Genomic DNA, 26763 nt, shown 5'->3' on the forward strand with positions numbered 1-26763 from the left:
AGCCCCACTACTACTCTCAAGAGCTCTTGCTATAACCGTGGCTGTGTGGGCCACTCTTTTGGGAGGAGTGTCATAGTCCCCCCAGCTGGGTGGTTGGGGGTGAGGGGTGTTTGAGGGGACTAATAGAGAGAGGGGAACATTTTCATCCTTCTCAGCCCCCATTCTTTTCTAAGTTAGGATGAAGTTTAGATCAAGGGCCAGGACCTTGACTCCCCCTGCCCCCATAATTGTGAGCGGTTAAAAGAGGTTCAGGTGAAAAATACAGGCAATGGTCACAAAGGAGTTGGAGACTCATTGCCACCAGGAAGTCAAACACCATTGCGGAGTGAGGTGCTCTCGGAAGGCAATCGGAGGAGGATGTGTTTGGACAAGCAGGGATTAAAAAGAAGGGTATCTTAGGAAAAATGGTAAACACCATTGAGCATTATGAAGGGTTGGCAGTGCAAAGTGTCTGTCGGACTGTGGGAGAGTAAGCAGGATGTCCTCATAATAGTCCCATATGTGCCTGTGGTCCAACTTGATTTAAAATTTTATGTCTACAGGAGAAATGCCAGAGTAAAGAAATCGCGGGGGAGGGGTGTTTCCAGACATCAGGGATACCCGTGTGGCTCCACAAACAGCGCACGCACCTTTTTACCCAGACAGTTCTATTAATATTGGATTTCTGCTATGATTATAAAACATCATCCGACACAAGCTGTGCGGTAACATTTCTCCCCCAGCAACCAGGGAGCCCGGAGAAGCTGGATTGTCATTTGCAGGAGACAAATGACAATAATCCCTAGAGATGGGATGTGCAGAAAAAGATATAATCCTATTAAGAGATTGCCATTGTGCACGTTGCCTCTTGTGGTCCCAAGTGCAGATGCAGGAAGGAGACAAGGGGGCCTGTAACAGCTATAGGAAGGAGCTCTCCCTGCAGTTGGCAGTGACAGCGCCCTGCCATTTCTGAACAAGGGTCCTTGGGGTATCGGATCACAGTAAATGACTGAGGGGAAATGTACTCAACAAAGGTGATAGACCTGAACAACTGGAGTTTCACTTCTGAAGGACCTGGAGGAAGCCTGGCCATGACTCAATTTTTTTCATATATTTTTATTGTAATTAATAGAAGGGTTACATTATATTCATCAGATAGAAGGTACATTATTCATAAATGTTGATACCCTTTCTCATGTCATGGTTCCCATTTCCCTCCCCCTCTCCCCATACATCTTGATTTTCCCCCTTCCCTCTCCTATTTCAATTAAGCGTATATAAAATATATCAGATAACAAGGTGAAATATTGTAACAATATGAGATAAAGGGACAGCAAAAGGACAACAATCACTCATTATATGGCTTCTGTTTCTATATCCTAGAGATCCTTTCATTTAGCATCATACTGTATGGCCTTATGTATCTAGGTTTTGCTCTATTGTGAACCTCTCCTAGGAGAGCCCAAGGTTTCTACTGATTATTGTAAATGAGGGAAACCATTGAGCCTATGTTCCTTTGAGTCTGGCTTCCTTCACTTAATATGATTTTTTTCTAAGTCTTTCCATTTCCTTACAAATGGGTGATGTCATTCTTTCTGAGAGCACCATAGAATTCCATTGTGTATAAATACCACATCTTGTTGATCCACTCATCAACTGAGGGACATCTGGGTTGGTTCCATATCTTTGCTATGGTGAATAGTGCTGCAATGAACATTGTTGTGCTAGTGGATTTAGTAGGTCCTTGTTTCTGGACGATTGGTAAATGCCAAGTAGTGGAATTGCTGGGTCATAGGGGAGCTCTATATTTAGTCTTTTGAGGAACTGCCATACTGCTTTCCATAGAGGTTGAACAAGTTTGCACTCCCACCAACAGTGTAGTAGTGATCCCTCCTGTCCACCTCCCCTCCAGCATCTGTTATTATTAGATTTCTTGATCCTAGCCATTCTAAATGGAGTGAGGTGGAATCTTAAAGTTGTTTTGATTTGCATTTCTTTTATGACCAGAGATGCCATGACTCAAGTTTTACACTCTTAGAGCAAACCCTGTAACTTCATTGGGTTGAGGACCAGGTAGTTGGAGTTCTAAGTATGTGTGAGATCCATCAATTGGTAAAGGATAAACTATTATTATTATTATTATTATTATTATTATTATTTTATTATTATTTGTGCCAGTACTGGGCCTTGAACTCAGGGCCTGGGCACTGTTCCTGAGCTGCTTTTTTTTTTTAAATTGTTGAAGGCTAGCATTCTACCACTTGAGTCACAGCTCCACTTCCAGGTTTTTGTTGGTTAATTGGAGATAAGAGCTTGATGGACTTCCCAGACCATGATCCTCATATCTCAGGCTGGCTTTGAACCATGATCCTCATATCTCAGCTTCCTGAGTAGCTAGGATTACAGGGGTAAGCCTCCAGCATGGGGCTTAAGGTCTCTATTTGAGTGATGAAAATGAAACCCTTTAATTCATGCTATGTTTTAATGGGAAATGGAAGGGAGTGAATATTCAATTTATGACCCCAGGAAATGAGCACACGTGCACATGCAGATTTTAGTATTTAACAGTGAAGATTAAGACACTACCCCTTGAGCCACAGACCAGCTTTGAACTGCAATCCTCACGCTCAACCTCATAAGTAGCTAGGATTACGCCACACCTGTCTATCTCTGAACTTTTTGCTCAATACTAGTGCCCTATTACTTGAGTCACTTCTGGCTTTTTGGTGTGAAATTGGAGATGAGAGTCTCCGGGAGACAGGTGCCCGTGGCTCACGCCTGTAATTCCTAGCTACTCAGGAGGCTGAGATCTGAGGATCAAGGTTCAAAGCCAGCCCAGGCACAAAAGGATCTGAGGCTCTTCCCTCCAATTAATCTCTTGAAAATGGGAAATGGGGCTGAGCTCAAGGGTAGGGTGGTAGCCTTGAGCTGAAGAGCTCAGGGATAGCACCCAGGCCAAGTTCAAGCCCCATGACCCACAAAAAAAAGAGTCCTATGGGCTTGGAACTGATAATCATACCTCATTTTCCTGAGTAGCTAAGATTATATAAGTGAGTCACCAGTGCCTGGTCTTATTATTTAGAATGAAATCCTGTCTTAATTGAGATGTGTAACTCTAGGACAGTTCTCCATAATCCCTGTTTCCCCGTCTGTGTGATCACAGCTCTGAGCACAATGGCTCTTTGCTCTCAGTGTGAGAATTCAATGGAGCAATGGTGAGATCTTAGAACAGCGCAAGACGCACGGACAATACTGGTCCATCTGCTAATTATAAAACGTATCAATGCTCTACTGTCTCTTCAGGCCTTCTGTCCTCTGAATGGAAAGTCTATTCTCTTCATCCTCAATAGCAACCCTGCTGTTCACCTGTTTAGGTCCAGAATGAACCTTGCCTTTCTCTTTACCTCTCGTACGAAGTCAGTGGTGTCACATTCCTCTGCCTCTAGGATATCATCAGGCCCTGGACCGTGGGTATTATTAACATGGAGAACAAGAGCTGTACCCTACATGCTGAGAATTGATTTTAAGTGATGGGGGATCAGCACGAGAGATGATACTTCCAAGCAAGGAATTGCTTTATCTCCATCAGTCTACTCTCCCTGCAGCTTTTATTATAAGATCGGCCTAGACTAGGTTAATATGGCTTTCAAGATAATAAAGAGGAAGAATCAGAATCCGTCTAGTCTCATTACACCAAAACCCTCGCTCGCCTGATATTCAGATACATAGAAATCACCGTGAAGGTGGACAAGTCAAGCAAGGTGAAAGGAGCAGGAATGAGGCTTCCCCTGACTGGTTCCGGAAGCAAATGGGGTGGATGTCAGGAATAATGCAGTTTTTCTAAGGTGTCTACAGATGACCAAATCCCAGGGAAGGGGGCTGGCTGGCTGGGGAGGGGGGAGAAGGAAAGAGTGATGGAGGACAAATAATATCATGATGCCTATGTGTGCAGAGAGCATAAGGAAACTTACCGGAAGAGCTGTTTACTCGAGGGGTGGAGGAGAGGGGAATGGGAAGGAGCGAGAGCAAGAGATGAGGTTAATCTGGCTACATTGCCATGTGTGCCCTTAAGAGTCAACCTGGGGAGAGCCCTTTGCCCAATTAAAACTTGCTGAAGAAAAACAATCACCATAAAGCAAAGCAGGCCAGGTTTGGGAGCAGATAAGCACTAGCCGTGGAGGGGTAAAAATGGGTGAGTCACTGATTCCATAAGAGGGAGTTATTGCTCGAGCTTCGTATTTATTTGTAAAATCTTTTATGCACCTATCTGATAGATAGAAGCTTCCACTAAGGAAGATTTGTTTGGGTTTTGGGGACAAGTGATATTTTAGTGACTCCTCTTAATGGTTATAGGAGAAAGTCTGCTAAAGGTAAAATGTTAACATACAGAATGCTGAAGAGCTAAATGGCAAAGGATTGTATACACCAAACTCGGTGCCAGGCCTGTGCTATTATGAAACACTCACACGAATACCAAACCACCACCAAATGCTACTACCACAACCCTGAGGGCTCTCCCAGAGATCGGCAAGATACTTGGTAGTTTTTCAACTTCCGTAGGTGATTTCACTGTGAGGTCATTGTAGAGAGCCCCTGAAGGGGGCAGACTTCATCCCCTCAGGAAGGTGAAGAGAAGCCAGGAGCCAGTGACTCATGCCTGTAATCCCAGCTACTCAGGAGGCTGAGATCTGAGGGCCACAGTTCAAAGCCACCCTCGCTAGAAAAGTCTGTGACACTCTCTCCAAGGAATGAGCCCAAAGCCAGAAGTGAAAGAGTGGGTCAGGTGGTAGAGTGTCAGCCTTGAGCAATGAAACTAAAGGAGAACTCAAAGCCCTAAGTTCTACCTAAGTGTGACCCAGGGTGTTCGATAGACCCACAGAGAGAGAGATAGGTGTGGTGCAGGGGGTTTAGAGAGTGTAGAACTCCATCATCCTTCCGAAGATGAAGGACTGGTTTGTAGGGATGTCAAAATCATTTGGAAAAGTCGGGATCTGCGCAGGTTTTCTTTTTAAACACCAACATGGCCACTGAAGTAGATAATTTGAGGGAGAAGGAAATTAGCATGCTGTGTGCTTTCTCAGAGAAAGGTCTAGAAGATGCTAGAAATTTCGTATGTAGTGACGACTGGATACGAGCACCCTGTGTACAGGAAGGTCAACCTCCCCTGACCTAACCTGCTGTGGTTAACCTAACTGTGCCTGACTGATGAGAACGAGTCCTTATTCTACTCTCTGTTGGCTAGCTATTTGGAGAAGTCTTGGGTTCTTTTCTGCCACTTATGTCCCACTGTTGGGACCCTTCAAAGACTTGACTTGCATTTGTGATGTGTTCTTTGTAAGAAAGATAACATTTTGAGAAACTGCAAAGGGAAACTGAGCCCCCACCCCCACCCGTTTGTTTGGTGCAAAGCGTATTTGCTTTGATAGAAATATATCACCCCGAAAGAATGTGTTTGGAACCTTAATCTCTTAGGCAACAGAGGCAGAAGGAAGGGTCTGGGGTGTGTGTGTGTGTGGGGGCTCAGTTCCCAAGAGACAATGGGGGATCTCAGTATCTTCCTGCCACCCACGGTGAGCTCCCTAGGAAAGGATGACATGTCTGGAGTTCATCCATCTTTCCTTACCCATTCCCCCCTCTCCTTCTGCCATCCCACCTTCTGCCATGAGATCCTGCAGGGTGAAGACCCCTGATCCTTACTCTTCCCTGTGGGAATTTGCAAGCTCCAGAACCGCAAGAAGTAAATTCATGCTCACCATACATCACCCAGTCTGTGGTATTCCCTTAAGGCTGTGCGAAACAGACCCACGGTGGTGTTCTGGGGTGCCGCTCATAGAATGAGGGATGAAAGATGCCACTGTGGAAATGCAAAGGGTGCAGAGTGGGGGCCGTGAAGCAGCTAAGTCCCTGTTTCTGCCATGATAGGTGAGGTGAGCTGGGCAGGAAGATATTAGCAGCTCAGCTGGCCTGGCAGGTGATGGAAGCGGATGAGTCTCAGTCAACTGCTCTGGGCTGAAATGCAGGGAGGGGAAACCAGCTAGACTGATGGAGAGGGAAGAGAGCCAAAAGCAGAATAGGGGATTTTCTTTTCCTACCTCATTTGGGGTCCAGAGGCACACTGTAGGTAGGTCAAGTTACTGTAACACAGAGGGCATCTTGAGCCAGCTTTGTGGCTGGTGAGGGATGGAAAGAGCTGGGGTGTTGTGGAGTCCTGGAGATTTGGGTGTTGTCTAAAACTGAGGAGGATTACTGTTGCAGAGGCAACAGCTGCCTATGGTGGATGGACTGCAGGCAGCGGGAGGGGTTCTAGAATCATCATTGGTCTAGTTACGAAAAGCAGCCATGTTAATAATGCCATTTCTGTAGAGAGAGAAGCAGGACCTGGCTATCTTACTCAGCCTCTCCCAGTTAGGGCAGGAGAAAATGAAAGCAGGCATCAAATCCAGGCTGTCCACTTCCAGAGATCTGGCCTAGATAGCTAGCCTGTGTTGGAACACATGTTTTGCACCTCTTTGTTTTTGTTTGTTTGTTTGGAAGGGATGATGCTGGGATTTGAACCCAGGGACTTATGCATGCAAAATAACACACTCTACCACTGGGCTATACCTGCAGCTTCCTCTGCCCCCTTTTTATTCTTTCATGGCTGACTGGAGAGGCTAGCTTTGAGCTTTGATGCCAAGGTCGTTGTCATCATCCAGACGATGCTGTCTCATACATGGGTTTCTTGTTCAAGGTCACATCCTCAAGTTCAAGGCAGGTTCTGCAAATATTTGCATGCACTTTGCATGGTATGCTTACCCTGCCACCCTGGTCCGATCTCAAATTCCTGCTCGCTGCAGCTGATTCGGTGCCAGGGAGGGTCAAATGCACGAAATTCTGGAGATCCTAGGAGAAATCCCACGTTTCCTCTCGGCTTTTACATCAATTACGTCCTCCATAATGAATTGCTCATCAGCTTCTGCCTAAGCTGGAAGTGATTGCCTCAGCAGGTAGCAATCATTTTATGCCAATTGCCACAATTATCAATCCCGTCAGGATGATTGGGACACAGCAATAGGGACCAGATGAGTGCAAGAGTTAGTGAGTTTGTTTTGGTTTTGTTTTTTAAGACATGGACTAATCTTAAAAACTTGGCCAATGAGAAATTACGGCTTTCCCAAGATGAAGATTTCTTAGCATCGGGGGAGTGATTAGAAAGTGCATCCATTTCTGAGTCTCTCATATAAGGAATTGAATGTATTCTATACATAGAAAAGGTTGGATGGCTCTGAAACATCCTATGGGTTCAATCTTTCTTCTTCCCATCCACAAACATACTGACACATGCACTTCTCTGACTGGTGTGTTGAATTTGAAATAACTATTCATAAGATGGCATTAGAAATATATATTTCCCCACCCCCAAGAAAATAATTTGACACCAGATGCATAAAAACATTGAAGATTCATGTACTGTTTTTCTGTGTCATTTCTGTTTTGGAAGTTTATCCTAAGGGGGAATAAAAAAGATGTCAAGAAAGATTTGAGTATGCAGTGTTATCTCGCATAGCAAAATATTAGAAAACACTTCAAAGTTCAATAAGAGCAGAATAGTTAAATAAATTATGGCTCATTAAATGATGGCATATTATGCAGCCATTAAAAGTCATGTTTTTGAAGAGTAGTTAATGACACATGAAAAATGTTCATTATAGAATGTCAAGTGGATGAAAAACAAACAGAGTAAGTAATTAAGCATCCATTATGTAACCCTGAAAGGTGAATATTTTTATCTCCATATTATAGAAAAGAAAACAGAGGCTCAGAGAGTCTAGGTGAGTGTGTGTGTGTTTATGTACGTGTACGTGAACGTGTGTGTGTGTGTGTGTGTGTGTGTGTGTGTGTGTGTACATACATGGAAGGGGCAGATTTATATTGGATTGAAAAGCACAGAATTACTAAGCATGAATGTAATACTGAGTATGATGGGGCATACCTGTAATCCCAGCACTAGAGAAGCTAGAACAAGAGGATCACAAGTTCAAGGACAGCCAGGGATATAGAACACGTACAAACAAACAGAAAAGACTATTTTTCTATTTATTTGTAATGGTAATTTCCACCATCAGTATGCATTATATTTGCAATTATTAAAAAAGAATAAATATCATTAAAAGAAATACTGCAACAGAATCTTTCCTATATGAAATGAGATAAATCCCTTCAGTCCTAGCCTAATGATATCCTGTCTTGAACACAACCTGCTTGGTTACTCCTGCTTCTGTTCAGGGCTGATTTGGGCACGGTCTCAGACCTGCCCTGAACTGGGGCCCAAACTCCCTCCAACTGTCTCTTCCCACTATGACTCCTTGTCGCACAAGGAATCACCTGGAAGACAGCCACACCTACCGGGCACTGGTGGCTCACACCTGTGATCCTAGCTACTCAGGAGGCAGAGATCTGTGGATCGTGGTTCAAAGGCAGCCCAGGTAGAAAAGCCCCTATGAGACTCATATCTCCAACTAACCACTCAAAAACTAGAAGTGGTGCTGTGGCTGGAGGGGTAGAATGCTAGTTTTGAGCACAAAGAGGCTTAGGGACAGCTCCCAGACCCTGAATCAGGATGAGACTGGGGACTCTGTACCTGCAACTTCAACTACAAGAAAGAAAACAAGCAGAACAATGCTTAACCCAGCAAGAGGTTATACAGCACAGGTATCTGGAGACAGAAAAATCTCTCTAATCATCTCAGGTCGACAACCTTCTAATGGGATCCTGACTGTGTTCCTTCCCATTTTGGTGACCTTGACCTTGGGGAAATTACTTTCTCTGCTTGCTTCATTGTTCTCGAGTCTCCAATGGAACAACAATAACAGTGGTTTCGATGATAAATACTGTTATTATGGTTGAATCTACTTGATAGACCAACAGTGTGTGTGTGTGGGGGGGGAGAGCTTGGCTGAAATGTGAATATGAAATGATTGCTCAAGCTTCATGTTTGAAATGGCTATAGGTCCTACATAATCTATTCTATCCCCAGCAGCTCCCTGGCCTTAGTTTATAGGCCCTCCTCTCTTCTTACCTGGCCACCCTCCTCTTCGCTTTTTCCAATACAGGTAGCACAAGGGCCTTGAATTGGTCCCTCTCTAGACCTGGTTATTCATACGTCTATTTCTGTCATGTCCTTTCCTATGAGAGCATCCAATTGAAAATTTCTACCATTCCTCCCTTCTCATCACACTGGTTAATAAACAACTGTTGGGTAAGTGCATAGATAGATGGGTGGGTGGATGATGGACAGATGCGTGTGTGGATAGATGGGTTGCTGCATGGATGGATCCATGCATGCATGTATTGATGATACATGGATGGATGGTTGAATGGCTAAATGAATGATGGATACATCAATGGATGCGTGAGTGCATGGATGAGTGGTTCTACAGAGCATGAGTTAAATGCCTTTTCCTAAGACACATGGGTCGAGGCTCTCTGGACAGTACAGAGACTAGAGGGTGGTAGATGGGTAACAACAGACTGAACAGACGGTATTTACTACTTTCACCAGAAGTGCCCCTTCATCTCCTGGTCTAGTAAAGTTCCTGAAGAAGTAAAGCCACAGGCTTGCCTCTCTGTCTTTTCTAGGTTTCCTAGTGTTCCTCAGGAAACAGCAGTACTGGTTAGGAAGTATGGTGTTGAGTGCTTTGTAACACTCCTCTATAACCCCAGGTTGCTGTGGATGGGATCAGTAAGAAAGGAGAAAGCACAGAGAAAGGTATGGTTCTCAAAAGAGAGAGGACCAGGCAGCAGACAAAGAAGTGGAGACAATCTGCTTGAGTATCACCTTATGAAAAGCAAAAATCTTACTATATGAATGTGCAAACTTTACAAACCTCAGTCGCTTTCCACCACCAAGGCAGAGTTACAGTCACGGCAGAGTAAACTATCATTGCATGGTGAAATGGCCATTTCTAGTTCCCAGAGAATTGGTGGCCCATAGGTTTTTTTTTTCATAACCCAGTTCAAATCCCTGTTTCTTACTTCTCCTGTTTTACTGGTTATTTTTCCCCCTCATGGGCAAAGATCTCCCTCGGTGGCGATAATTTCCATAATCTTGTCACCTTAATTGCTGCTGTCACTGTAAAGAATTGAAATTAATTTTGATTTCTTTTTGTTTCTGCTTAGCACTTCGAATGTGACTAATAGGATTATTTTTGGCATTGGCTTGGAGCAGGGTTTCCAGGAGTTTGAAGAGCAACGTTGGCCTGCACTTTTCCTCAGGGACCACTTTCTGTTCAGAGTCCCTCCAGTCTCTGGAAAAATCTCAGGGAAGAGGGACATTTGGTTTGTGATCATGTTGGCCATGGCATATACATGGAGCAAGCTTTGCACCATGATGTCTGTAGTGGATATTGTTTAAATGGCTACTTTTTAATTTCCTACACATCGACTCCATTCCTGTTCTGGTATGAAACTACCAGATTCTCACAGACTGTCCTTGACCTGACCTTGTGTGCTTGTATGATAGGGTTCTAGCCAGTTTCCTTCTTCGTTATTTATCTATATTCTGATTATGTAATTATATTGCTTGTCACCATTTATCATTGCATATGTCTCTGTTGACCCATTTATTCTCTGCCTCTTCCCATTGATTTTAAAGACCATAGCAGTAAAGACTACCTTTGCTGCATCTTTTTAACCAATGGATCTTTTGTATCTGCCACTGTGCCAGGCACATGGTAGGCTGACACCATACATATATTTGATAAATAAACAACTAGTAGGCTACACAGACAAGACACTGCCTTGAAGTCATTCTAGTAGCTTGTCTCTGCCTTCCTGGGACAGAGCACTTCCTGCACAGGCCTATTTGAGCACCCTGTGCAGGTCAGAATGTGACAGCCACATACCATGTGGCTCAGCCAGGACCTGGAAAGTCCAAGAATTATGGGGCTTAGTCAGCTGGAGTCTTCTGCTGTGTGCTCAAATGCTAGCTTGCTTCGCAGTGGTTTGGAGAGAAGAATCTGACAGACCACCTGTAAGAATATAACCTACAACTCTTCCCTTGTGCACGAAGTATTGCTAAGTGTACCCTTAGTTCATTTATTCCTCTCCCATCTTTCTACATTCTCTGTCAACATCAACCTATCATTTACCAATCAATCTACATCCAGGACTCTAACTATATCTAATCTGTCCATTCTGTCAGCAAGTACTTTGAAGATCCTGTATTATGTGCCAGACATCTTTCCAGGTATTTGAATGCAATGATAAAGAAAACAGATGAGTCCTATCCCTAAGGAAGCTGCTGATAAGTAGCAGGCAAGGAATTGGTAAGGAGTCTAAAGCCATATAATTACAAAGGCAGTGCCATGGATACGAACACACTCACACTTGCCCCGCCCATCAGTTCTCTTCCATGACCTTCATCATCCTCAAACACCTGAACCTCCCTCACCATCTCATTTCCCCTCCTCCTTATCATCTCATGGTTTGTTCCGTCCTTCCATCCATTTTTTTTTTACCTGATGGACTTCTGTTGTTTCTGTCTCTCTGTCGAGCTCAGGGGGTTTTGTTGTTGTTGTTGTTTTTCCTCCTTCAAATCCAAAATGATTTCTCACCTCCTGCGCTGAATCACGGGTTCTGGGGCTAGCCTGAGCATTGCAGGATATGGAGGAGTGTCCTGGCCTATGCCCAGTAGATGACAGTAGCACCTCTCTTCACTGCTACTTTTTAGAAAGTAAAAGTCATTTGAAAGAATTTCCGAATATTTCCTGGGTGGGAAAAATGCGCGCTTGGTTGAGAACCACAGCTTGGAAGGAAGGGGGTGGGGCTTGACTTGTCATTGGAAGGTGAAGTTGCCCCACTTAGACAGCCTCCACTGTCAGTCAACCTTCACCCCTTCCTCCAGCCAATGGTTGGCTGCCATTAAAATTCCCCCTCCGAGGAACACTGGACTGATTGCAGGAGTTCCACCCTGTTGCAGGTTTCCCATGAGACCAACCTAGCTTTCCACAAGCTTCCTAAAGCTGCATTTCCTGAGCCTAATTCTTTCACTTCTTTGGTTCTTGTAAGAGCTGTCCTACATTCTTCCAGTGAGCTCCCCAATTTTTGTGATTTATCACCAAAGGATCCTAACTTGCACATCCTCCTACTCACTTTCCAATTTTTAGGGTTCCAGTAGTAACATTGCCACCTCATCTTCATTTGTCTCTCCTTCCTTCCTCTCTCCCTGTCTCTGTCTGTCTCTGTCTCTCTCTCTGTTTCTCTGTCTCTCTGTCTCTCTCTTTCTCTGTGTGCTGCACCGTGAATATCTTCTCCACCTCGCCCACCCACCTGGTTCTCTATCCTTCAAGACCCAGGGCTAATAATACTGTATGAATATTCCAGACACCCTTCTTTTTCTTCCACATGGCTGCATGCCTTGACTGTCCTGTGTATTCTAATTCACACGGGGCTCTGTTTGTTTGCATGTTTGTCTTGCTGCTGTGGCGTGATCTGCTTTGGGGGTGCTCAGAGCACCCGGCTCCTTCTCTAGTCATTTCTCTTTGCATGGATGAGTAGGTGGATGGACGCACTGACCCCGAGCAAGGACAGAAGGTTTGAGAATTGTCCGTCTTCAGGACTGAGAGCAATTGTGCTGACTTGTCCCAGAATAAACCTTTCGTAGGTCTTGTGCTCATATGTTCAAAGTGCCTAGGGCCAAAATCAAAGAGTTATTTCTCCAGATGCACAGAGGACAAATAGCATAAAGTCACTGTGACCTCTGAGATCCTGCTTTCTTCAAAAATAACATGGCTTTTTCCCCCCTGCTTGATTATAAAAGCAGTACAAATAAATTGTGGAAAAGTTATATAATAAGAGCAGGCCAAGAAGGAGAAAATAAGGATGGTGTATAACCCCAGCTTGTAGAGTTACTTTCATACACTTTTTGTTACAAATTATCTCCCATTTGATCCTAAATAATGCTCCTTTTCAGCCAGGCAGGGTATGATCTTTGCTACTTAGGAGTGAGAAATAGGAGGATTGTGGTTTGAGGCCAGCCCTGGGGAGGAGGAGGGGAGAGTCTGAGCCTTTATCTCAAGTGGCTGAATTCAATGGTACATGCCAATTATCCTGGCCACAGGGGAAGCACAGATAGAAAGATCACAGTCCAGGCTGCTACAAGGCAGAAAGCAGGCCTTTATCTTCAAAGATAACCCATGCAAAAAGGGCTGGTGGCCTGACTCAAGTGCAATGCGTTCACATAGCAAGTGTGAACCCTGTGTGTGTGTTGCCCATTCACTTGTGGATGTTTTTGTTTCAATGTTGTTACTGCTCCCGTGAAAGAATTTTTTTTTTAGGTGTCCTAATCGTTCCCTTTCAAATGCATAGACACATGTCGCCCCAGTGGTTTTGTAATTTCTCACTTTTGGAATATACTTAGGATTTCCAATCTTCCTTTGCTCTCTAAGGAGGCAGTTACATCTCAGAGAAGCAAGGGTCATTTTCTTCTTAGTCCCTTATTTAGCAGAACCCTTCAAGTTGAGCAAAATAGCCATACTGTGCATGATAACAGGGGCTAAGACCATCTATTCCTATGCTGATAGCCACTGTTTGGAGATATTATAAAGTTATACTGAGGCAAGTGGGTTTTGTGCTGATTTAATCAGTAATGAGCAGTGGTTTTATTTAATAAATTTTACTGCTGGTTATCGAGGTGGCTGGGTCGAGGTGGTTGTCATGAGCCACTTAGAAATGCAGTGGGTGAGAAGAAAAATAAACCCTCCCTCCTCAAACTTAATGCTGTAGGAGAAAAGTGTGAGCCCAGTGTGGCATTTTAGTCTTTCTAGGTAAGCCATCTTGTTGTGTGCTGTCTTGTTGTAGCTTGCTACACCCAGCTATGTGGAACAAACTTTTGAATTTGCCCTTGAAATTCTAGAACAGTTATGGGATTATTTCTAACGAGTGGCATTCATGGTCTCTATTCAAATGATGAATTTGGGTCATCCAGAAATGTGGAAGGTATTTTTCCATTTTATCTCTCTGATTTTGTCCTATTTTTTTTAAAGGGTTGCTTTTTAGAAACACCAGTTGGCGGCATGCTGAATCTCTAAATTTGGTTCCCCACATCTTCTGTTTTATTGATGATGATTTTGTGTCATTGTTCTTTGACTGTCTTCTGAGCAAGGTTTTTGCATTGGTCCTGCACAGCATTGGTTTTAGACCCCATGGTTTCCCATTGTGTTTAACGGATAATTCCATTTTGCTCTTAAATTTTTGTATTTCCAGTGTTTTTTCTTCTCTGCCTTTTATACATTTTTAGTCAGTCTCTTTTTAAACAAATAATAGTTATATGTTTTTATTGCCTGGCATGTATTTATTTTCCTCCATCAAATATTCCTCAATCCCTCTGGGATTCCCACAGTGATATATATTTACCCTAGAAAATTAGAAAAGAAAATATGGGTAAGAAAGAATATGTAAATGACCATTATTCCATTAACTCTCAAAAAAAATCCCCATCACAGTTAATATAATGAAATGTTTCCTTTCAGCTAAAATTTGCATTTCTTTTTCTTTAATCTTTTAAAGCAAAACTGAGGTGTCTTTAGCATGTACTGCTACCCTTAACTTTTAACTTTGAAACAATTATAGGCTTGTAAGAAGTTTGAAAAAAAGAAAAAAAAGACGTCTCTCGTGCCCTTGGCTCAGTTTTTTCACTGTGCCATTGAATATAACCTTGACACAACCTCAACACCAAGAAATTTACATTGGTTGTGTAAAATAAGGTTTCCCTGGTCACAGATTTGATTGATTGAGCATTGACCATCATTTAGCATGAGCTCCTTGGTGCATGGAAGTGTGTGTGTGTGTATGTGTGTGTGTGTGAGAGAGAGAGAGAGAGAGAGAGAGAGAGAGAAAGAAACAGGGGGTGGGAGAAAGAGAGAGACAGAGAGAGGGAGAGAGGAAGAGAGAGAGAGAGAGAGAGAGAGAGAGAGAGAGAGAGAGAGAGAGAGAGAGAGAGATTATCTGTAGTTTTATCTGACACATACAGGCATGGGCCAGACAAAACCCAAATACAGAAATCAACACCCTGGTGTTGCCCCAGTCCTCACAACCTCTACTCCATCTGCAGGCTCTGGAACACTCCAATTTGCTTCTCTTTAGTCTTGCCATTGGCCAATCATAAGTCATAAAGCCTTGGTTAGACAGAAGGAGTAAGCATGAATTATTTATTATTCATTTTGGAGATCTGTTACAGAACCTGGTGAAATAGCTAATACTTGAGCATAGGTACATTTCCAGATCACTGAGAGTACATTTGCAAATGCTCTCACAAAAACTCCCTGAACACTTTTGAGACAACTCCTCTATTAATTAGCTTGACTTAGTCATCCAACGCTCATACCATTTTGTACCTCATAAGTGCATATGTGACCATAATTTTGAAAAAGGTATATAAACAGAATCATACAGCATGTACAAAGCTGATAGTCTAGTGTAGGGTCTGCTGCCCACTATCTAGCTACTCAATAGGCATCGGTTGGGAAGATTATATATAGTTCAATGCTGGCCCTGCAGGAAGTTTAAGACATCGTCTTGACAAAGATAGTAATGGTGGTACACATTTGTCAACCTGGGAAGTATAGATAGAAAGATGGCAAAAAAAAGTGAGCCCTTATCTTAAAAACAACAACAAAAAAAAGGGCATGGTTCAAGTAGTATGCCATTTGCATAGCATATTGAAAGGCCCTGAGTTCAAACCCTAGAGAAAATGGGAGGGGCTGAAGGGAGGAGGAGAGAGGGGAGAAGGGAGGTGAAGAGGGATGGTGGAGAAAGGGGAGAAGAGGAAAGGGAAGGAAAGAGAGAAGAAAGGAAGGAATTAAGCTATTGTGAACATTCATGCATAGATTGAGATTCTGCATTATATATTGTTTTTAAAAAGCCCTCATTTTCAAAATTGGTACTTGAAGTGTTTCTCCAGGTCATTGTTGAGTTTTTGGAAACAGTTTTAATGACTGCATAGTATTCTACCATATGAAGGTAGTTCCATTTATTTAACCACTTCTCAACAAGTTCATGTTTCTTTGAGTTTTATTGACAGCCTACCAACTGCTTTTTAGAGTTTTTCCTCCTCTTTCGCATCATAAATCTTTTGAAAATATGTGCACTTTCCATGTAATTTTAGTGCAACGGCACATTTCAAGTACGGTAAGAAATTATTTTCCTATATCCCAGATTGTTGGATTTTAATTCCTCTTTAATTCTCTTGGAAATGGAAACAGGGTCAGGCAAGGCTTGATGTTTGCCAATTGACACTATGGGTGGGTTTTCCTGGCTTTCCCCATTGAGCCTGGGAGTCTTGGTGAATCTTCATCACCACCTAAGGGAGGGCTGATGAACCCGCCTGGCTGCTGTCCAGAGTGCTGAAACCTGCCGGCTATAGCTAAGCGTGGGCAGAGTCCAGCTCTTTGTCTCCCTGACATGAAAGTGAAAATGTATCCATGAATTTGTTACAACCATGGATTCCTTAGCATGGCATTTCCAAACAGCACATTCAACATGAGCCAAAGGACAAAATTTCTACTGCTCCAAACTGCTGCTCTGTGTGTGTGTGTGTGCGTGCGTGTGTGTGTGTGGCACACCCTGTATCCTGAACTACCCTTCCCCCCACTTTCCAGCTCACATCTTCTTTGCAACAAGGTCCCACTGTTCATTCCTTCTTCAGTCACAACTCTGGCTATCCCAGCCACCAAGTGGCTCTAATAAAGCAGCTGCATTGTGGAGAAGAGGTCAGTGGGGAAGTCAGTACTTCATTAGAACCTACTTCCTCCACACCAGAGCCACACAGATCTCAGCTCTCAGGGCTTTCCCTCTCCACCCCCCTGCCCTGCCCTTCTTCACCTTCCTGTTCTGTCTCTGGTGGACAAGAAAGAATTCCTTGCTGGTGATTTCTTCAGAAGTCTGTGTGGGTGGGGCTCTTGCCAGCTTTGCATCTTGATGTGGCTCGGAGTGATTTTCACAGGGATGGGGTGTTCTACGAATCAGATGCTTCTCGCTTTCCCTCCTTGCTACCTAGAAGTCTGCAATAGTTTTGTGATCTCAAAATTTTCTGCAATACTTCACTGCTTGAAAAACACTTCTGTGCATTATCTCAGCTCATTCATCCCATGTTTGAGTACTGGTTATATAGGCCAGGCTCTGAGAATAACATAGCCCCTTCCCTTTGCTTTGCCTTAGAATTTGCCAATGACTTCACACAATATTTAGTATAAAACTTCCATCACATTCCTAGTTCACTCCCCCCTCCACCACAGTTTCCATGTCCTATCCATACCCCCCACCCCCACACTTCTCTTATAGAGCCCACTACCCACTTCCATCCAGAGAGAGTAGTTATTACCCTGGAACCTGCTTATGACTTTGGTCTGAGATGTTCTTTCTACATGGTCCTATAGCTTACTGCTTCTTGTCTTTCTAACCTCAGCTTCCACGTCCTCTCCTACCAAGATCAAATATTGGCAACAAAAGCACTCCCCCCAACAACCCCTGAGCCCCAAACCAAATCATTGCTCATAGCTGCAGTCTGTAACTAGACTAGGAATGAGCAAGGCCTCCACCAGGACTCAGGTTAGACATTGTGAACACAGTGGCACCAAGCTTTCACATCCCTTGGTTTCTTGCTGTGTTCTTTCTCCTATCTGCCAATCTTCAAGTTGACAAGACCTTGCCAAGAGATGGGCAATAAGATGATGTCAGCCTAAAAGGGAATGTGGTAATGCTTACAGATCCCTTGCCAGGAACTGCTGTTGGCTTCTCTTCTCTGATTTTGAATCTGCTCATGTATAAGCCTACATTCTAGAGGAAAGAAAATAAAATAAAACAGGATTAATTTTCAAAGTGACCCCGCCATCTCTGGAAGAGCACCATTAACCTTATCTACTTAGGAACCTGGTCAGCTTCCCAGCCCCTGTTCCAAGAATGATTCACCCTATTGACGTGAGAAAACAGAGGCCCAAACACACTGGTCCTGGTGTTTACCCACAGAATGTTCCACAGGAGGCTCAGTTTGACTTTTGCTTCCCCCCCCCTCCTCCTGAGGAGATGGAGGAGGGCTGGTTGCTATGGCGACACAGGATGCTGACATCTTTGCTTGGTGCTTCCAGGGAAGGTATCCTTTTGTTCTTTCTGGGTGGAGGAGGGATGGGATGGGTTGAGCTGGGAGTGGTGCGCTGAGATTGGAGCCTCCACTCCCAACCAGGTAGATGGCATCTGATCTAGAGGCCACTGGTTGTGACTTGAACTCCCATCCCTGTGGAGATCAAGTCTCCACCTTGTTAGTCTCAGCTTCTTCCTCAGGATAAAAAAAAGAACTTTGCTTCACAGAGGCTCTGCTGAGCAAATGAAGTTGTTCTTTTAAGTGATGAGGTGGACACCTACATAGGATAGAGCAAGGTGATAGGTGTTGGCCAGTACAAAGTTATCACAGCCATGGTCATCTGGATGTTTATCACCAAGACATTTCCAGGAGCTTCTATGGAGGTGACAGAGCCAGGGCTCTGGGGCAAAGAGAACAGAGGTGAAACCTTTACCCAGCCATTTATGAGCTGGTGAACTCACTTATGTGCTCAAGTTCAGGTCCACCATGTTGTGAACAAATAAACTCACGCACGTGCCTCAGTTCCCTTATCTAGGAAAACAGACGATAGAATTTCCCCCTTCCTCCCCCTCCCCTGCCACTTCTCTTCCCCCCCCCCCTTTTCAGGGTTGTTTTGAAGATTCAGCAAACTTAGTTCAACCCAAGCATCTGGCACATGACAGTTAGCCCAGACTGGATTTGAATAGATATCAAACAGCAGGGTAACATTTGATTGTAGGATAATATCTATCACTTAGGAACTTTCAAAGGCACTTCATTGTCAAGGAAGAGTAAAAAGGAAAAGAAAAGAAAATAGTATCTTACAACCTGTTTGAAATAAAATCGATTCCTTAGACAGCTCTAAAATGACCAGTGCCAGGTAGGCCTGGGTGGGCAGTCCTTTGGCCAACCAGTAGACACTTGTTAAGTACCTTCTATGTGGTCAGTTGTTTTTTCCTTTTTTTGCCAGTCCTGGCGCTTAAACTCAGAGCCTGGGCACTGCCCTTGAGCTTTCTCAAAGCTAGCTCTCTACCACTTGAGCCACAACACCACTTCTGGCTTTTTCTGTGTACTAAGGAATTGAACCCAGGGCATTGTGTATGCTAGACAATGCCATTGGGCCACCCTGTCCTGTGGTGGTCAGTATGTTTTCTGGCATTCCACGTAAGGGAAGAACATCAAGAAGGATCCACAAGGCAATGTGTGAATGAGAAGGTGTATTATCACACCAGGAAGATCATTGGAAAAGGAATCCAAATGGCTCCAAAGACCTTCCAGGTGAAAGGCTCCAACGCTGTCTGCTGCTAGGGTCCTGGGTCTTTTCTAGGTCCTGGGCACCCCATTTCTTGCTCTGCTGTGATGAATGCCCAGAGTCTCAGCAGAGTAATGGGAGTTACTTCTCTGCATTGTGCCGTTGTGGTCTTCCTGTGGCTTCCACCCAGTTCACGCTGGCATAGGTCTCTTTGTTTCCCTCTTTGACCTGCCCTCTGTGTGTCCACCACATGGCATGGGCACTTGGTAGGTTTGAGGTTGAGTCTCATCAAGTCCATTGGGTTTGCTGCATCTCCTGGCAGTCCATGCAGGACACTGGATGTACAGCCTGCCTTAAAAAAATGGTTCTTGGGCCAGGAGTGCTCTAGTGGTAGAGTGCTTGCCTAGCATGCACAAGGACCTGGGTTCAATTCCTCTGTACCACATACATAGAAAAAAGCCAGAAATGGTGCTGTAGCTCAAGTGGTAGAGCTCTAGCCTTGAGAAAGCCCAAGGACAGTGCTCAGGCCCTGAGTTCAAGGCCCAGGACTGGCAAAAAAATGGTTCTTGAAGATCGTGCTTCCCATCTTATGCCTGGGGATGTCAATGCTCAAGGCAAAGAGCACAGGTCTCTGGGGTCTACCTTGGTCCAGCTACTGAGTGGCTGTGGACTTGTGTGGTGACCCAGGCGAAACAACTGAACTTTCTGTGCCTCAGTTTCCCTACTTGTAAAGTATCATCTGTCCTCTCATACCATTCTAAGACGGATTACATGAGAATGTATATGCATGGGAGGATGGGGTTACAGGCACGAAACTCAGTCAATAATGGCAATCAGTAGTAACCATTATACAAATGTACTCATCCCTTGGTCTTCTTTTAAATCATGAGATTCTTGGTAGAGTTAATGAATGTTAGCATTATTAGCCTCCATGTCAAGCAGGACACCAGTAATAGGTGATCAACCACTGATTACCTAGAGTTCCAATCTTGCCACATGAGCTGTGTGATGTTGAGCAAGACATCCAACTTTTCTGAACCTGGTTTTAAAAAAAATGTATGCTCTGTTAAGATTATGTGTGTGTGCGTGTGTGTGTACACATGCATAAACACACGCGCACACACACAAAAGTATGCTCACACACATGCCAGAACTGAGTGTTGAACTCAGAACCTGGGTGCTGACCCTTAGATTGACTGACTGAATGATTGGTTGATTGATGCTTAGAACTCTCTGGTTAAGCCACAGTGTTAATTAGACATGAGAGTTTCATAAATTTTCCTGCCTGGGCTGACTTTGAACCTCAGATCCTCAGATCTCAGCCTCCTGAGTTGCCAGTGTTACAGGCATGAGCCACTGGTACCCAGTTTACACTAACAAAATTTCTAACTACCTTCGTTCCCTTTAATTCACCCTACAAATATTTTTAGTGCCCATCTGTGGGGGGGGGAGGAGAGGGGGTGGCTGGGAACATGGATCCTACCAGAAAGTTTTGAAGGCCAAGATGCCCCATTAGATGGTAGTGTGCCCTTTCTATATGGAAGGGCTCTCTTCTAGAAAGACTCAGCACTGAACCTGGGAGTAAACTTAACTTTGGTTTGAAAACTACCCAGATGATGGAAACAGACAAAACATCTGTATTGATCTTGAAAGCCAAGGTCAGACAGGAGGTCCATGTAGTACCATAATTAGATTTGAAACCATTGTCCTCAAATCCTTGCTTCATATTATGCAACATGAAACTAGAAATGATTCCTTTCCTGGGAAGGTGTGACAGCTTTAGGGCCAGGGACACTTAATGGAGAGGGAAGAAGTTTGCGGGGGAGGGTGTTGGAGGTGAGAAAAGTGAAGGATGGCTGTTGGGGTCAAGTTCACTGGCTCATAGGCTGTCTCTCAGGGCCTATTATATTCCAGACAGAAAGGTTTGAGTGGAGACTGTATATGTTCCTTGGATATAGGCCAAGTTCACATACTGACCTTGCTGGCTCTCCTTGTTCTCATTGAGTGAGGTCAGTTGCTTGAAAGGAGATCTTCCGCTCTGGTTCTAAACTATCCCTCACTCTCCCCCACTCCAATTCCAAACTGAACCAGCCCACATGCAGTGACAGGTAGAAGCCATTCCTTCAGGAGAGGCACTAGGAGCCAGCTGTTAGAATGTAGACAGAGTAGCTTCCAGTCCTTAGCTGGGGCACTGGTCTGAGTGAGGTATACTCTGTAGGTAGGTGGGTGGGGGTGAGTGGATGGTTCTAGAAAACCATTCTTCCTGTTTTCTTAGTGGGCAAGAATTCACATGGAAATGATCTGAAATAAAAGTGTAATTTGAAATTATTTTGAACTTAACCAAAACATTAAAGTTGGCAGACCTTGACTCTTGGTTGTGACAGAAACATGGTGAGTTTCAGGAAATCAGAATACTGGGGTGATTCGTGGAAGGCACGTGAGCAGGTCATGTGTCTGAGTGGAAACTGGGACTTTTCCACATTTCCACGCCCACCTCTTCTATCAATTCGTCTTATCTTTGAATCGCCTTTTCCTACCCAATCTCTTCACTTAGACTGGCATTCTCCACTCCTCTGTGGGAGAATATCATATGATATCTATGTGTCCATGTGAAAGTAGACACAGATATCAGCAGGTCTCAAGCTGATCTGGCAAACCAATACAATCAATACAAGTTCCCAGTATCCCGATCTCAGAGGAGGACTCTGATTGGGTCAGGTGTTTACCTGTGGACCATCGATGGTAGGTTAATGTTTTTTTTTCTATGATGGCAGTTTCTAGAACAACACCCTGGGGGTGGACTGGAGGGGGGTGACAAAGCTATCCAGGCAAACACAAAGTATGAGGGTGGAAGAGGTTATTTATGATAGCCAGGTATAGTACCACAAATCTGTCATTCCAGCTACTTGAGAGAATCAAAAGACCAAGGCCAACTCAGATAAAGGTAGTAGAGGAACTCTGTCTCCAAAAACACAAAAATAAAACAATCAGTATCTAGGGATGGGGTGTGACACAAGTAGTCCCATGTTTGGCTAGCATATGTGAAGTTCTGGGTTCAAGTCTTACACCAGAAGAGAGGGAGAGGGAAAAGGAGAGGAGGAGGAGGGAGGGAGGGGGGAGGGAAGAAAGGAGGGAAGGAGAGAGAGAGAAAAAGGGAGGAAGAAGGGAGAGCATAGGATATGAAAACAACAGACTTAGTGTTTTCTTACTGTAGCATAGCTTGGCTGAGACCCTGTCAGAAGCAGCTTCCTCCATTACTTTCTATTTGAGCAACATTTATTGAGTGGTAATTGCTAACCTTTGAGGCCTGGCTGTCGTATGATGTAGTTAGATTTGGCTGTGGACTAGAGTCATACGAGGAAAGGAAGGAGGCCAGCCATTCTGCGTGCTCCTTCTGTCTGCTGTACTAGTGTTTTATATCCACACACTGCGTGGACTTAGTATCCCTTTGTTCTGACGTGGAGAGAGCCCCCACGAGGGGAAGTAAACTCAAAGTCCAAAGCGAAATAAGCGGAGATAACAAATTCTGAAAGTGGTGAAAGAGCCCAAGTGTTCACCCCTAAGCCTCAAGCTCGCTGGTAACTACATTTCTCTCCGCCTTGGTGTCCTTTCAAACTTAGCAAGAAGTTTCAAGAATAAAGTTAGATAGCCAGGAAGGAAGGAAGGAAGGAAGGAAGGAAGGAAGGAAGGAAGGAAGGAAGGGAAAGAAAAAAAGAAAGAAAGAAAGAAAGAAAGAAAGAAAGAAAGAAAGAAAGAAAGAAAGAAAGAAAGAAAGAAAAGAAAAGCAACCAAGCCAGCTCTAAATGATTCATGATACCCAACATGCATATTTATAGACTCCATCGAGAGTGGAGCACTCGAGGCTCTCTTATGCACACCCCCATACATCTGGAAGCTTCTATCAAGCACTTGGAAGAAAGAAAGACTATGCCACTTATTCACCCACACGTGTCTGTGAGGGGATTTGAACTCTCCGTGAACTGCCACCACCACACGAGCCAAACTCTTAAGTGCCCAGCTGGGAGAATAGAGCTTCAAAATTTGAATTCTGCTCCTGGCTGCACCAGTCATTCTTTCAGTTAGTTGGATTATTTTTTTTAAGTTACCCCTCAACCTTGGAGCACCAGCCTCACCCCTCCTCTCTCCCTCTCCCCCCCCCTTCCTCTTCTCCCCTCTCTCCCATTTGAAGTGTTATTTGCTGTGATCATTTGCAAATCTTTATACTAACAAATGATCTCTTTATTCCCTATTAAAGAAACTCCCGTCCTCCTCTTTCCTCCTTTTTCCTTTCTTCCTCTCTTTAACCTTTCCACCCATCATCTATCCTATCCATTCCCTATCCTTCTATCCATCATCCATCTATCTTCCTTCCTTTCATATCCATCCATCCATCCATCCATCCATCCTCCATTGGTTTATTCAACAATAGTTTGCTTCATCCTTTCCCTGTGTAAAGCAGTAGAGCACTCAGATGGCAGGTGATGGCTCTTCACTGGGCCTCACAGTATTTCCAGGCTGGCAGAAGGCAGAGACAATGCAAACTGTCCAGTAGGGAGCAATGTGTGAGGTGTGAGGTTGGGCAGGGGAAGGGCTGGGTTAGTATGATGGGTTAGAACTCTGGCTTCCTGCTGTCACCTGCTGCACATCTGGAAATTTATGCTCAGGAGAAAGCAAAGAAGAAAATCTTCGAAGGAAGGGCAGTTGATCTTTCATTGGGAAGCTTTGAGGATTCACAAAGGCAGTTGTGCAGCCTCAACTTTGGTGTCTTTCCAATGCTTTGGTGTCTTTCCAGCTTTGCTGTGGGATGTATGTTTAAGTGAATAAGATTAGGGTCATTCCTAATTGCTTATAGAAAAAAAAAGACTCTTGTTTATGGGCTGAGAATGTTGTTTTTTCAACTAATTAGCTTGGTGGGGCTGAACAAAGAGTTGTTTCTGACCCTCCCCAGGTAATTAAACTAAATGTTCCTATCCTGTCTTACAACTCCCGCCTCCTTCTGAGTTTCTGCTGCCAGTGAATGGCACGCCAGGCATGGACACACGCTTTTGCTCTTGTTTTTGCTTTTTAGTTTGCAATGCTAGGATTTGAACTCAGGATTCTGAGCTTGCAAAGACAGGTGCTCTATCTCTTGAATCACGCTGCCGACCACTTGCTGGTTTGATTATGTTCCAGATAGGATTTTGCTTTATGCCTGGGCCAGCCTGGACTGCAATCCTTTTCGTTATGCTTCCCCAGGGTGTACCACTGTTGAGATGGAATCTCAGAAACAATTTATTTATTTATTTTTTGAACTAGACTAGCCTTGAATCTTGATCTTCCAATCTCTGGCTCCCAGGTAGCTAGAATTATAGACTTGAGCCACTGCCACTGCCCCACCTTTTTTTTTTTTTTAGAGAAAAGGTACTAGAAAACAGTGCTGTTTTCTTGAGTTCTATTATTGTTTGTATACTGTCATAAGTTGCCATGTTTATGATGACTTTGCACAGTAAGGATAGGAACCTACAGAGTTATTACAGGACCTAGGTGTTTATTGAGTATAGGTTTTACCCATAATCCCTAGAGACGCCTTCCTGCATCCATAATCATAGTGTTGAGATCCAGAGAGACTGAAAGTCCTCCAGCCCACCAGCCCACTGTCCCAAAAGGTCAAAATAGAATTAATTCTGGGAATATCAGCAAAATTAAACTTTTTTTTTTAAGTCAGTCATGGGGTGTGAACTCAAAACCTAGATGGTGGGTGTCCCTGAGCTCTCTTTTCTACCATTTTGAGGTACAGCTCCACTACTGGTTTTTGAGTGGTTAATTGGAGAGAAGAGTCTCACGCGGACTTTTCTGCCTGGGCTGGCTTTGAACCATGATCCTCAAGACCTAAGCCTCCTGAGTAGCTACTATTACAGGTGTGAGCTTAAAAACAAAAACATTTTTTGAAAGACGGCTATACTTTAAAACTGATATTTATTCAGGAAATACAGAAGCACCACATAACCACTTTGACACAATAAAATAAGTGAGAATAATGTGTATTCTGTAAGCCTGAGCATTTAGGTCTTAATGACAGCTGTACAGTGAAATACTTATGAGCAGAAAAACCTATCTGTGAAGCAGTCGACAAGCTAAATGTCTCCATGAGTATCACTATATTTGGTAATTGTCTGCAAATGCCAGGGTGAACAGCCTGTCTTTCACAAAATTGATCAAAGCTGGTGATAGGTCACCTAAACTCTTGAAGTCTAGGGTGTGGCTATGTCTGTCAGTATGGAGTCCATCACAGCAGAGGAAATTCTGTTCCAGGTCCCATGAGAAAGGTCAGTTGCTGGTCAATGCTTGACGCTAATTCCATAGTACTCACCACACAAAAGGAAAATTTCTTGACCTGATCCACTCAGATTCCTACACCCATTTCCTCTGTAAACACCAGACACACCCAACACCATTCAAATAATAATGGCAACAGTCTAGTGGCAGAGTGCTTGCCCAGCATGCATGAAGGCCAGGGTTCAATTCCTTGGTACCACATACATAGAAAAATGCTGGAAGTGGTGCTGAGGCTCAAGTGGTAGAGTGCTGAGCCTTGAGAAAGTCCAAGGACAGTGCCCAGGCCCTGAGGTCAAGCCCATGACTGGCAAAAAAAGAACTACACAACTACTATATGCACAATGATAATATATGCAGATCAAGTTCCAGGGGTCAGGAAGAATATATAATATCTAGGCAGGCAGCCACAGATGGTGACTGAAAAGAAGAAGGTTTTTGAGGTGATATCAATAGACAAAGAGGGCTCTTGGGAAAGCAGTCCCTCATCTGAAAACAAAGTGAGTACTTAGCAAAAAAGATTAAGCTAGGAGCTAGTGACCCACACCTGTAATCCTAGCCACTCAGAAGACTGAGGTCTGAGTATTGTAGTTCAAAGCCAGCCTGGGCATGAAAGTCTGTAAGACTCTTATCTCCAATTAACCACCAGAAAAGCAGAAGTGGTATAAGTTTTAATGTTAATTTGAAAAGGTATAGCTTTTAAAATAAAGGGTATAACCTTTATTTGGTGAAGAGCTCAGGGACAGCGCCCAGGCCCAGAGTTCAAGACCCAGACTAACCAAAAAAGAAAAGAAAAGAAAAAATTATTAAGTTCATGAAAAAGTGGTTGTTCAAGCTTATCACAAATATTTCATGACCTGCTAGGTATAGTGGAACTGTAGATTTATTATTATTATTATTATTACTATTATTATTTTGCTGTATTGTAGCTAGGTTTTTCATACATTAAAAATATTCACTGTGTTCTTAACTAGAAACTTTTCTCTGGTTTGGTATCCTTTCCAACATAAAAATATGAATCTTTACATCTTCAAAAACCTATTAGACCTTTCTCTACCACTTTTCTTCTGAAATACTTTTCCAATTAACTTTCAATCCATTTTGTGTCTGATAAGAGATGAAACAG

At 43.7% G+C, this 26763-nt stretch overlaps 1 long non-coding RNA gene across 1 annotated transcript; it reads right to left on the reverse strand.

Moving 5' to 3' along the window:
- Positions 1-14033: 14033 nt before the first annotated feature.
- LOC150039471 (uncharacterized) lies at positions 14034-17774 on the reverse strand. Its single transcript, XR_016534368.1, has 3 exons — positions 17722-17774; positions 16840-17018; positions 14034-14374 (listed from the first exon to the last, which is right to left on the reverse strand). It is a non-coding gene; the product is annotated as an uncharacterized LOC150039471 (long non-coding RNA).
- Positions 17775-26763: the final 8989 nt, after the last annotated feature.

The sequence above is a fragment of the Megascapheus bottae genome, unplaced genomic scaffold (assembly GCF_031878675.1).
Source record: "Megascapheus bottae isolate mThoBot1 unplaced genomic scaffold, mThoBot2.hap1 HAP1_SCAFFOLD_106, whole genome shotgun sequence".
Classification (NCBI taxonomy): Eukaryota; Metazoa; Chordata; class Mammalia; order Rodentia; family Geomyidae; genus Megascapheus; species Megascapheus bottae.